Raw genomic sequence first — 13,805 nt, 5'->3', positions numbered from 1 at the left:
AAAGAATCAGCTTTTAGTTTTATTAATCTTTACCATTGTTTCTTTCATTTCTTTTTCATCTATTTCTGCTCAGTGCTTTATTATTTCTTTCCTTCTATGAATTTTGGGAGTGTTTTTGTTCTTCCTTCTCCAGTTGTTTTAGGTGTATTTGATGTTTTTCTTGTTTCTTGAGGTAGGATTATATTGCCATAAACTTCCCTCTTAGAAGTGCGTTTGCTGCATCCCACAGGTTTTGAGTTGTCATGTTTTCAACTTCATTTATTTCTAGAATTTTTTTTTAATTTCCTTTTTGATTTCTTCAGTAACCTGTTGGTTGTTTAGAAATGTGTTGTGTAATCTCCATGTGTTTGTGTTTCTTACAGTTTTTCTCTTGTAATTGATATCTAGTCTCATAGCATTGTGGTCAGAGAACATGCTTCATACAATTTGAATTTTCCTAACTTTACTGAAGTTTCATTTGTGACCCAAGATGTTGTCTATTCTGAGAATGTTCAATGTGCACTTGAGAAGAAGGTGCATTCTTTTGCATTTGGATAGAATTTCCTGAAGCTATTAATGAGATCCATCTCATCTAATGTATCATTTAAGACTTGTGTTCTCTTATTAATTTTGTTTTGATGATTGGTCCATTGCTATGAGTAGGGTGTTAAAGCTGCATACTATTATTGTGTTACTGTCATTTTCCCCTTTTATGTCTGTTCAGTTCAGGCACTCAGTCATGTCCGACTCTTTGTGCCCACATGGACTTCAGCATGCCAGGCCTCCTTGTCTATCACCAACTCCTGGAGTTTACTCAAACTCATGTCCATTGAGTCAGTGATGCCATCCAACCATCTAATCCTCTGTCATCCCTTTCTCCTCCTGCCTTCAATCTTTCTCAGCAGCACAGTCTTTTCAAATGAGTCAATACTCCTCATCAGGTGGCCCAAATATTGGCCTTTCAGCTTCATCATCAGTCCTTCCAATGAATATTCAGGACTTATTTCCTTTAGGATGGACTTGTTGGATCTCCTTGCAGTCCAAGGGACTCTCAAGAGTCTTCTTCAACACCACAGTTAAAAAGCATCAATTCTTCAGCTCTCAGCTTTCTTTATAGTCTAAATCTCACATCCATACATGACTACTGGAAAAACCATAGCTTTGACTAGATGAACTTTGTTTGCAAAGTCAAGTCTCTGCTTTTTAATATGCTGTCTAGCTTTGTAATAAGTTTTCTTCCAAGGAGTAAGCGTTTTTTAATTTCATGGCTACAGTCACCATATGCAGTGATTTTGGAGGCCAAGAAAATAAAGTCTGCTACTGTTTCACCATCTATTTGCCATGAAGTGATGGGACCATATGCCGTATTTTCTGAATGTTGAGTTTTAAGCCAACTTTTCCCTCTCCTCTTTCACTTTGATGAAGAGGTTCTTTAATTCTTCATTTCCTTCCATAAGGGAGGTTTCTTCTGCATATCTGAGGTTACTGATATTTTTCCTGGCAATCTTGATTCCAACTTGTGCTTCATCCAGCCCACCATTTCTCATGATGTATTCTGCAAATAAGTTAAATAAGGAGGGTGACAATATCCAGCCTTGACATACTCCTTTCCCTATTTGGAACCAGTCTGTTGCTCCATGTCATTCTAACGGTTGCTTCTTGACCTGCATACAGGTTTCTCAGGAGTCAGGTCAGGTGGTCTGGGATTCCAATCTCTTTAAGAATTTTCCAGAGTTTGCTGTGGTCCACACAATCAAAGGTTTTGGCATAGTCTGTTAGTGTTTGTCTTATGTATTGAGGTACTCCTATGTTGGGTGCATAGGTGTTTACAATTGTTATGTGTTCCTCTTGGATTGATCTCTTGATCCTTATGTAGTGTCCTTCTTTATCACTTGTAATCTTTTTTTATTTTAAGGTTTATGATATGAGGATTGCTGCTCCAGTTTTCTTTTGCTTCCCATTTGCATGGAATATACTTTTCCATCCTCTCACTTTCAGCCTATATGTGTCTTTAGGTATGAAGTGTTTTTTTTTTTTTTTTTTTTTTGTAGCCAGCATATATGGGTCTTGTTTTTGTATCCATTCAGCCAGTGTTTGTCTTTTGGTTGGAGCATTTCATCTATTTACATTTAAAGTAATTATTTATATATATGTTCTTATTGCTGTTTTCTTAATTGTTTAGGGTTGATTTTGTAGATCTTTTTTCTTCTCTTGTATTTCTTGACTATAGAAGTCCTTTAACATTTGTTGTAAAGCTGATTTGCTGGTATTGAACTCTCTTAACTCTTACTTGCCTTAAAAAACTTTTGATTCCTCCACTGATTTTGAAAGAGATCCTTGCTGGGTACAGTAATCTTGATTGGATATTTTCCCTTTTCAATATGTTCAGTATATCCTGCCATCATCTTCTGGCCTGCAGTTTCTGCTGAATAATCAGCTGTTAAGTGCATGGAGTTTCCCTTGTGTGTTACTTGTAGCTTCTTCCTTGCTGCTTTTAATATTCTTTCTTTGTGTTTAGTCTTTATTAGTTTAATTAATATGTGTCTTGGCACGTTTCTCCTTGTGTTTATACTGTATGGGACTCTTTGTGCCTCTTGTACTTGTTTTACTATTTCCTTTTCCATTTGGGGGAAATTTTCAACTATAATCTCTTCACAAATTTTCTCCTACCCTTTCTCTTCTCCATTAGCTTTTTTCCTTAGTTGTGCTTCCTACAGCCCACTTGACTTTTCATTGCAGGACATCTGGCTGTATGTGAATGATGACACCATCATGATTATATAGGTCATTAAGATTTCTTTTTGTATACTTCTTGTGTGTATTCTTGCAGAGAACATCATACAAAATGTCAGGCTGAGTGAAGCACAAGCTGGAATCAAGATTGCTGGAGAATATCAGTAACCTCAGGTGTGTAGATGACACCACCCTAATTGCAGAAAGCAAAGAGGAACTAAAGAGTCTCTTTATGAAAGTTAAAGAGAAGAGTGAAGAAGATGGCTTAAAAAAATCAATGTTCAAAAACTAAGATCATGGCATTACTTCATGACAAATAGATGTGGAAGAAAATGGAAACAGTGGCAAGTTTTTCTTTCCTGGGCTTCAAAATCACTGCAGATGATGACTGCAGCCATGATAGTAAAACACTCTTACTCCTTGGAAGAAAAGATATGACCAACGTAGATAGCATATTAAAAATCAGAGACATTACTTTGCCAACAAAGGTCTGTCTTGTCAAAGCTAAGGTTTTTCCAGTAGTCATGTATGGATGTGAAAGTTGGCCCATAAAGAAGACTGAGTGCTGAAGAACTGATGTTTTTGAACTTGGTGTTGGAGAAGACTCTTGAGAGTCCTTTGGACTGCAAGATCAAACCAGTCAATCTTAAAGAAATTAACCCTGAATAATCACTGGGAGGGATAATGGTGAATGTGAAATTCTAATACTTTTGTCACCTGATGTGAAGCGCCTAGTTACTGGGAAAAAACATGAGTGCTGGGATAAATTGAAAGCAGTAGGATAAAAGTACAACAGATGATGAGATGGTTGGATGGCAACATCAATTCAATGGGCATGAGTTTGAACAGTCTCCAGGCAATAGTGAAGAACTTGGAAAACTGGCATACTGCCGTCTAAGTAAATTCCACCAAAGTAGTGAATGACCTATACTCTGAAAATTATAAAACATTGATGGAGAAACTTAATGTGATACAAAGAAATAAAATATATATCCCTTGTTATTGGAATGGAAGAATTAGTATTGTTAAATGCCCATAGTACTGAAAGCAATCTACAGATTGTAATACAATCCCTATCAAAATTTCCATGATATTTTCCATAGAAGTAGAACAATAATGTCAAAATTTATAGAGAATTGCAAAAGGCCCTGAATTATCAAAATAATCTTGAGAAAAAAGAACACAGTATAATACAAAGGTGCAGTAATCATAACTGCATGATATTGGCACAAAAGAAAGACACATAGCTCAATGGAGCAGAGTAGCAAGCTTGGAAATAAACCTACACACTCCATGACAAAGGAGACAAGAATTTACATTGGAGAATAGAGTCTCTACAATAAGTGGTGTTGAGAAAACTAGAGAGATACATGTAAAAAAATGAGATTAGAACACTTCCTTACACCATATCTAAAACTGAATTAAAGTAGATGAAAGATCTAAATTTAAGACCTGAAACCATAAAACTCCCAGAAGAGAACATAGACAGAACACTTTGACTTAAATCATAGCAATACTTTTTGGATCTGTGTCCTAAGACAAAAGAAATAAAATAATAATAAAAAAATAACAAATGGTACCTAATTAATATTACAAGATTTTGCAAAGGAAACAACCCACGAAAAGACTGTCCACAAAAAGGAAACTATCAACAAAAGAAAAGACAACCTACTGAATGGGATAAAACGTTTGCAAATGATAAGATCACTAAGGATTTAATATTCAAAATATATAAATACCTCATATAAGTCAATATAATGTGCCAAAGACCTGAATAGTCGCTTTTTCAAAGAAGTCATACATGAGAAGATACTAAACATTGCTAATTATTAGAGAAATACAAATAAAAGCACAATGTGATATCACCTCACACCTGTCAGAATTTTTATCATTAGAAAGTAACAATATAGCAATATAACAACTAAGGCATTGCCTTTCAATGCAGAAGCTAGGGGTTGAATCTAGGCTGGGAAGCTTGGATCCAATATGCCACATGAAAAACAAAACATAAAACAGAAGCAATAACAAATTCGATAGAGTTTAAAAGTGGCCCACGTCAAAGAAAACTAGAAAGAAACGATAGAAAAGATGTGGAGAAAAGGGAACTTTTGTACACTGTTGGTGAGAATGTACATTTTAAAAAACTATGGAGAAAAGTATGAAGTTTCCTCAAAACTAAAAGTAGAACTTCCATATTATACAGCATTTCCTCTCCTGAGTATATATTTGGGGGGGGGGGGGGGGGGAGTTATAACACTCATTCAAAAAGATGCATGCAACCCAAAGTTTCAGTTCAGTTCAGTTCAGTCGCTCAGTCGTGTCCAACTCTTTGCGACTCCATGAATCACAGCACGCCAGGCCTCCCTGTCCATCACCAACTCCTGGAGGTCACTCAGACTCACATACATCGAGTCAGTGATGACATCCAGCCATCTCTTTTGAACTGTCATGTTGGAGAAGACTCTTAAGAGTCCCTTGGACTGCAAGGAGATCCAACCAGTCCATCCTAAAGGAGATCAGCCCTAAATGTTCATTGGAGGGACTGATGTTGAAGCTGAAACTTAAATACTTTTGCCACCTGATGCGAAGAGCTGACTCATTTGAAAAGACCCTGATGCTGTGAAAGATTGAGGGCAGAAGGAGAAGGGGATGACAGGGGATGAGATGGTTGGATGGCATCACCAATTCTATGGACATGAATTTGGGTAAACTCCGGGAGTTTGTGATGGACAGGGAGGCCTGGCGTGCTGTGGTCCATGGGGTCACAAAGAGTCGGATACGACTGAGTGACTGAGCTGAACTGAACATTATAGGAAATTTTGAAGTTTGCTTGTGTGAATACTCAATTTTTTTGTACTTTTTCAAGATTCTTTTAGGCTATTCAGGGTCTCTTGAATCAATGTAAATTTGAGGATTGGTGTTTTCATTTATGTGAAAACCCTGTTGAAGTTTTTGTTTTGTTTTGTTTTGTTTTTTAATTTTATTTTTTTTCATTCTCTATTATAATTTATTTATTTATTTTAAAATTTTATTTTATTTTTAAACTTTACAATATTGTATTAATTTTGCCAAACATCAAAATGAATCCGCCACAGGTATACCCGTGCTCCCCATCCTGAACCCTCCCTCCTCCCTCCTCCTTCCCCATACCCTCGCTCTGGGTCGTCCCAGTGCACCAGCCCCAAGCATCCAGTATCGTGCGTCGAACCTGGACTGGCGACTCGAAGTTGTGATTAGGCATTAAATCTGTAGATCTCTTTGAGTAGTACAGACATTTTAATATTAATTTATCCTATACATGATACAAAATGGCTTTCCATTTATATAGGTCTTTTTATGTTTCTTTCATCAGTGTTTCAAAGATATCCAACACCAGTCTTTCACCTCACTGACTAGATATATTCTCAAACATTTTATTCTTTTAGATGCTACTGGAAATGAAACTGATTTCTCTTTTTTAATTGAAATATAGTTATTTTATAATGCAGTGTTAGTTTCAGGTGTATGTCAAAGTGATTCAGTTTCATATATATATATGTATATATACATATATATTCGTATTTTTTCAGATTATCTCCCATTGTAGGTTATTACAAGCACTAATTGTGCTATACAGTAAATCCTTGTGGTTTTTTTAATCTTATTTTAAGTATGGTAGTTTGTATCTGTTAATTCTGTGTTTCTAATTCATCACTCCCTTCCCCTCCTTTTCCACTTTGGCAACCATAAATTTGTTCTCTATGTCTGTGAATCTGCTCCTGTTTTGTATATGGATTGATTTATATTGGTTTTTATTCCACACGTAAGTGATATCATATATTATTTTTTCTATTTCATGTATCATATATTTGTCTTTGATTTACTTCAGTTAGTATAATATTCTCTAAGTCTTTCCATGTTGTCACAAATGGTAACATTTCTGTTTATTTTTTTTCTTTTGACTGTGTAACATCTTATTATATATATGTGTGTGTGTATACATATATGTTGACTAGGAGGGCTATTCCATTTCCTCTAAAGGATTCTTGCCCCAAATAGTAGATATAACAGTCATCATAATTAAATTCGCCCATTTTTGTCCATTTCACTTTATTGAATTTTAAGATGTCAATGTTCACTCTTGCCATCTTCTGCTTGATCATGTTCCATTTACCTTGATATATGGGCCTAATATTCCAGGTTCTTATGCAATATTGTTCCTTACAGTATCAGAATTTACTTTCACCACCAGACACATCCATAACTGAGAGTCATTTCCACTTTGGCCCAGCCACATCATTTTTTCTGCATCTATTAGTAATTTCCCTCTGCTCTTCCCCAGTAGATGTTACAACTGAAGACCTTCTGACTGGGAGGCAGTATTCTGGTGTCATTTTGCATTATCATACTGTTAATGGGGTAGTTTCAGAAAGAATACTTGAGTGGTTTTCCGTTCCCTCCTCCAGCGGACTACATTATGTCAGAAAACTCCACTGTAACCCATCCATCTTAGGTGGCCCTGCACAACATGGCTTATAGCTTAATTGAGTTTGACAAGACCCTTTGCCATGGTAAGGCTGTGACCCATGAAGGGGTCAACAAAAGAGTTAAAAAAAAATAAAAAGTCTGAAATGCAGCACTTGGATGCAGCCTCAGAAACAACAGAAAGATCTCGGTTCATTACCAAGACAAACCATTCAAGATCAGAGTAATCCAAGTCTATGCCCCAACCACTAATGCTGAAGAAGTTGAAGGTGGCTGGTTCTATGAAGAATTATAAAGATCTTCTAGAACTAACACCAAAAAAGATGTCCTTTCTGGCATAGGGGATTGGAATACAAAAGTAGAAATTCACTGTAGACTGTGTCTCAGATCATCAGCTCCTTATTGCAAAATTCAGGTTTAAATTGAGGAAAGTAGGGAAAACCACTAGGCCATTGAGGTATGACCTAAATCAAATCCCTTATGACTATACAGTGGAAGTGATGAATAGATTCAAGAGATTAGATCTTGTAGACAGAGTGGCTGAACAACTATGGACAGAGGTTCATAATTCTGTACAGGAAAAAGTGACCTCATCCCAAATAAAAAGAAATGCAAGAAGGCAAAGTGCTTGTCTGAGGAGATTTTACACATAGCTGAGGAAAGAAGAAAAGAAAAAGCAAGGGAGAGGGTAAATATATATACCTAACTGAATGCAAAGTTTAAGAGAATAGCAAGGAGATACAAGAAGGCCTTCTTAAGTGAACAGTGCAAAGAAGTAGAGGAAAACAATAGATTGAGAAAGACTGGAAAATTGGAGTTATCAAGGGGATATTTCATGCAAGGATAGGCATGACAAAGGGCAGAAACTATAAGGACCTAACAGAAGTTGAAGAGATTAAATAGAGGTGGCAAGAATTCACAGAAAAACTATAAAAAATCTTAATGATGAAGATAGTCATGATGGTTTGGTTACTCACCTAGAGCCTGATATCCTGGAGTGTGAAGTCAAGTGGACCTTAGGAAGTATTACAACTAACAAGGATATTGGAAGTAATGTAATTCCAGCTGAGCTAATTAAAATGCTGAAACATGAAGCTGTTAAAGTGTTGCACTCAATATGTCAACAAATTTGGAAAACTCAGTAGTGGTCCCAGGACTGGAAAAGGTCAGTTTTCATTCCAATCCCAAAGAAGAACAATACCAAAGAATGTACAAACTGTTGTACAGTTGTGCTCATGCTGCATGCTAGTAAGGTTATGCTCAAAGTCCTTAAAGCTAGGCTTCAGCAGTACTCAAACTGAAAAATTCCAGATGTGCAAGCTGGGTTTAGAAAAGTCAGAGGAACTGGAGATCAAATTGCCAACATCTGTTGGCTCATAGAGAAAACAAGGGAATTCCAGAAAAAGATCGACTTCTGCTTCACTGACTATGCTAAATCTTTGTGTGGATCACAGAAAACAGTGGGAAATTCTTAAAGAGAAGGGAATACCAGACCACCTTACTTGCCCCCTGAGAATCCTATGTGCAGTCAAGGAATCAACAGTTAGAACCTTACATGAAACAACAGACTGGTTCAAAATTGGGAAAGGAGTACATCAAGGCTGTATATTATTACCCTGTTCATTTAACTTATATGCATATTACATCATGTAAAATGCTAGTCTGGATGAATCAAAAGCTGCAATCAAGATTAACAGGAGAAATATCCACAACCTCAAATATGCAGATATGATTCTAATGGCAGAAATTGAAGAGGAGATAAAGAGCCTCTTGGTGAGGGTTAAAGAGGAGATTTTAAGGAATCTCCCCACTGTTCTCCATAGTGGCTGTACTAGTTTGCATTCCCACCAACAGTGTAAGAGGATTCCCTTTTCTCCACATCCTTTCCATCATTTATTGTTTGTAGACTTTTGGATTGCAGCCATTCTGACTGGCATGAAATGGTGCCTCATTGTGGTTTTTATTTGCATTTCTCTGATAATGAGTGATGTTGAGCATCTTTTCATGTGTTTGTTAGCCATCTGTATGTCTTCTTTGGAGAAATGTCTATTTAGTTCTTTAGGCCATTTTTTGATTGGGCCGTTTATTTTTCTGGAATTGAGCTGCAGGAGTTGCTTGTATATTTTTGAGATTAGTTGTTTGTCAGTTGATTCATTTGCTATTATTTTCTTCCATTCTGAAGGCTGTCTTTTCACCTTGCTTATAGTTTCTTTTGTTGTGCAGAAGCTTTTAATTTTAATTAGATCCCATTTGTTTATTTTTGCTTTTATTTCCAATATTCTGGGAGGTGGGTAATAGAGGATCCTGCTGTGATTTATGTCAAAGAGTGTTTTGCCTGTTTTCCCTAAGAATTTTATAGTTTGTGGTCTTATGTTTAGATCTTTAATCCATTTTGAGTTTATTTTTGTGTATGGTGTTAGAAAGTGTTTCAGTTTCATTATTTTACAAGTGGTTGACCAGTTTTCCCAGTACCACTTGTTAAAGAGATTGTCTTTTCTCCATTGTATATTCTTGCCTCCTTTGTCAAAGATAAGGTGTCCATAGGTCAGCCATTAAAAAAAATACATTTGAATCAGTTTTAATGAGGTGGATGAAACTGGAGCCGATTATACAGAGTGAAGTAAGCCAGAAAGAAAAACACCAATACAGTATACTAATGCATATATATGGAATTTAGAAAGATGGTAATGATAACCCTGTATTTGAGACAGCAAAAGAGACACTGGTGTATAGAACAGTCTTATGGACTCTGTGGGAGAGGGAGGGGGGATGATTTGGGAGAATGGCATTGAAGCATGTATAATATCATATAACAAACGAATCACCAGTCCAGGTTTGATGCATGATACAGGATGCTTGGGGCTGGTGCACTGGGATGACCCAGAGGGATGGTATGGGGAGGGAGGTGGGAGGGAGGTTCAAGATTGGGAACACGTGTACACCCGTGGTGGATTCATGTCAATGTATGGCAAAACCAGTACAATATTGTAAAGTAATTAGCCTCCAATTAAAATAAATAAATTAAAAAATGAAATAAATAGTTTAGAAAAAAAAGAGATTGAAAAATCTGTTTAAAAACTCAAAATTGAAAGAAAAAAAAAAACCCTAAGATCATGACATCTCGCCCTTTCACTTCTTGGCAAATTGATGGGGACAAAGTAAAAGCAATGACAGATTTTCTTAGACTCCAAAATTACTGTGGACTGTGGCTGCATCCATGAAATTTAAAGATCCTTGCCCCTTGGAAAGAAAAGTATGACAAACTTGGACAGTGTATTAAAGAGAAAAGACATCCTTTGCTGACAAAGGTCCATTAGTTAAAACTGTTTTTTCCAGCTGTCATGTATGGATGTGAGTTTTGGACCACAGAGAATGCTGAGTGCTGAAGAATTGATGCTTTCAAATTGTGGTATTGGAGAAGACTGTTTTGAGTCCCTTGCACTGTAAGGAGATCAAACCAGTCAATCCTAAAGGAAATCAACCCTAAATATTTATTGAAAGGACTGACACTGAAGCTGAAGCTCCAATATTTTGGCCACCTAATGTGAAGAGATGACTCATTGGAAAAGACACTGATTCTGGGAAAGATTGAAGGCAAAAGGAGGAAAGGGGAGCAGAGGATGAGATAGATAGCATCGCCAACTCAATAGACATGAATCTGTTAAATCTCTGGGAGATAGTGAAGAACGAGGAATCCTGGAGTGCAGTTCATGGGGTCACAGAGTTGGACATGACTTTGTGACTGAACAACACACACACACAGAGACACACACACACACACACACACACACACATCTTCTTGTGCTAATCATCTGTTGATGGACTCGAGTTATTTCTATGTTTTGGCTATTGTAAATAATGATCCTATGAACATTGGGATGCCTGTATCTTTTCTAATCATATTTTCCTCAATATATGCCCAGGAGTGGGATTACTGGATGATATAGCAACTCTATTTATAGTTTTTTAAGGAATCTCCATTCTGTTCTCCACAACGGCTGCACCAATTTACATTCCTACCAAAACTCTAGGAGTTTCCTCTTGCCTACACCCTCTCTAGCATTTCTTATTTGTAAACTTTTGATGGTAGTTATTCTGATATCTCATTGTGAAGTGATACCTCATTATCATTTTGATTTGCATTTCTCTAATAATTTGTGTTGTTAAGTATCCTTTTCATGTACTTGTTGTCCATCTGTATGGTTTCTCTGGATAAATGCCAATTTAAGTATTCTGTTCATTTTTTAAATTTGGTTGTTTTTTATTTGATATTATGTTTTTTGAGGTATGCAACTGATTTCTTAATTTATTTTTCAGATTGTTTTTTGCCAGTTTGTAGAAATAATTGACTTTAGATCAGGTACCCTGCAACTTTGGAGAATTCATTTATTAGTGACACTCTCTTTATTGTGGATTCTTTGGGAATTTCTACATATAAGATTATCTTATGTGAGAATAAAGCCTTTCCCTTCTCCAGGGGATCCTCCCAAGCCAGGGATTGAACCCAGGTCTCCCGCATTGCAGGCAGATTCTTTACCAGCTGAGCCACCAGGGAAGCCCAAAGTTATACCACTTCCTTGCTAATTTGTATGCATTTCAATTTTTTGTCCAATACATCCGGTTAGAACATCTATTATAATGTTGATTAACAGCAATAAAAGCAGGTATCCTTGTCTTGTTACTCATATTAAGGGTACATCTTCAGTTTTTCATCATTGAGAATACTGTTAAATATAGACTTTTTTAATGTGTAAATTACTTTAAAATATGTTGAATTTTCTTTCTATTCTTAATTTTTTGAGAATTATTTTTTTATATAATGAAAGGGTGTTGAATTTTGTCAAGTGCATTTCTGAATTAATTATGATGACCACATATTTTCCCCTCTTTTTCTACTAAATTAATGAATTCTACTGATTTTCTTGTATTAAATCACCCTTGCAGTCCAAGGATAAATTCCACTTTGTCCAAGCAAATAATTATTTTTTATATGCTATTAGATTTAGTCTGTTAATATTTGTTGAGTATTTTTGTCTATATTAATAAGGGATACTACCTGATTTTTATTTTATTGTAATGTTTTTGTATGTCTTTGTTATCAGTTTAATACTAGTCTCATAGAATATGGGAGAAGGCAATGGCACCCCACTCTAGTACTCTTGCCTGGAAAATCCCATGGAAGGAGGAGCCTGGTAGGCTGCAGTCCGTGGGGTTGCAAAGAGTCAGACAAGACTGAGTGACTTCACTTTCACTTTCATAGAATATGAGTTATGAAAATCTCCTTCCTCCTCAATTTTTTTGAAGAAATTGAGAAAATTTCTTTTGTATAATTATCCTTGTATAATTCACCAATGATGTCATCTAATCCAGGGCTTTTATTTATTGGGGATACTTTGATTACTAATTCAGTATGTTAATGTGTTACAGGTATGCTGACATTTTCTTTTTATTTTTGAGTCAAATTTTACAATTTGTTTTGAGAAATGTGTCTATTTTTTCTAGATTATCTAATTAGTTGGCCTAAAAACGTTTATAGTATACACTTACAAGTCTTTTTTCATAATTAGTGCTGTGTTTTCAGTTGTTCTAAAATTTTAGTTATTTGCATTTTTTTTTCCCTTAGTCCAGCTAAAGTTTTGTTAATTCTGTCGAACTTTTCAAAGAATAACTTTTGGAATCATTAATATTTTCCCATTACTTCTCTATATTGTTTTTCTTCATACTAATATTTATTGTTATTTTTCTTCTACTAGTTTGAGAGTAGCTTTTTATTCTCTGGTTCCTTAAGGTGTAGAGATAGGTTAGTAATTTGAGATCTTTCTTCTTTTCTAATTTAAAGCTACAAATTTTCCTCTAAGCCCTGCTTTAATTTCATCCCATAAGTCTTGATATCTTATGTTTTGCTTTCATTGTTTTTAAGTATATTTTAATTTCTCTTGTGATTTCTTCTTTAACATTTTTTTGAAGAGTGTTTTTGAATTTCCACATATTTTTAAATTGTCCAGTTTTATTTCTGTTATTGATTCTAAACTTTTCATATTATAGTTAAAAAGATACTTTGAAACGTGCCTACATTTATAAATGTACTGAGTTTAATTTTGTGGCCTAATGCATAGTCTATTTTGGAGACAGTCCCATGTGCACTTGAGAAGAATGTGTATTCTGCTGTTTTGGGGTGGAGTATTTCTCATAGTTCTCAAGGTCCAGTTGGCTTACTATGTTGTTCAAGAATCCTACTTCCTTACTTACCATCTACATGATCAATCTACTCATCAGTCTTTTCTAAGACCTCACTAGAATTGCCTTTAATGTCCATATTTTTTCAAAAGGCTGTTCAATTGTATCTAGTCTTTTTCTAATATATATTTCAAAATTATTTCATTATCTATCTATTTAGTTCAGTTCAGTAGCCCAGTGTTGTCTGGCTCTTTGTGAACCCAAGGACTGCAGCACTCCAGGCTTCCCTGTCCATCACCAACTGAACAGAGCTTTCTCAAATGCATTTCCATAGAGTTGATGGTATCAACCAACCATCTCCTTCTCTGTTGTACCCTTCCCCTCCTGCCCTCAATCTTTCCCAGCAAAAGAGTCTTCTCCAAAAAGTCAGTTATTTTAATCAGGTGGCCAAA

This window comes from Bos indicus, chromosome X (assembly GCF_029378745.1).
Source record: "Bos indicus isolate NIAB-ARS_2022 breed Sahiwal x Tharparkar chromosome X, NIAB-ARS_B.indTharparkar_mat_pri_1.0, whole genome shotgun sequence".
NCBI classification, from domain to species: domain Eukaryota; kingdom Metazoa; phylum Chordata; class Mammalia; order Artiodactyla; family Bovidae; genus Bos; species Bos indicus.
Note: the sequence above shows the minus strand (reverse complement) of the source record.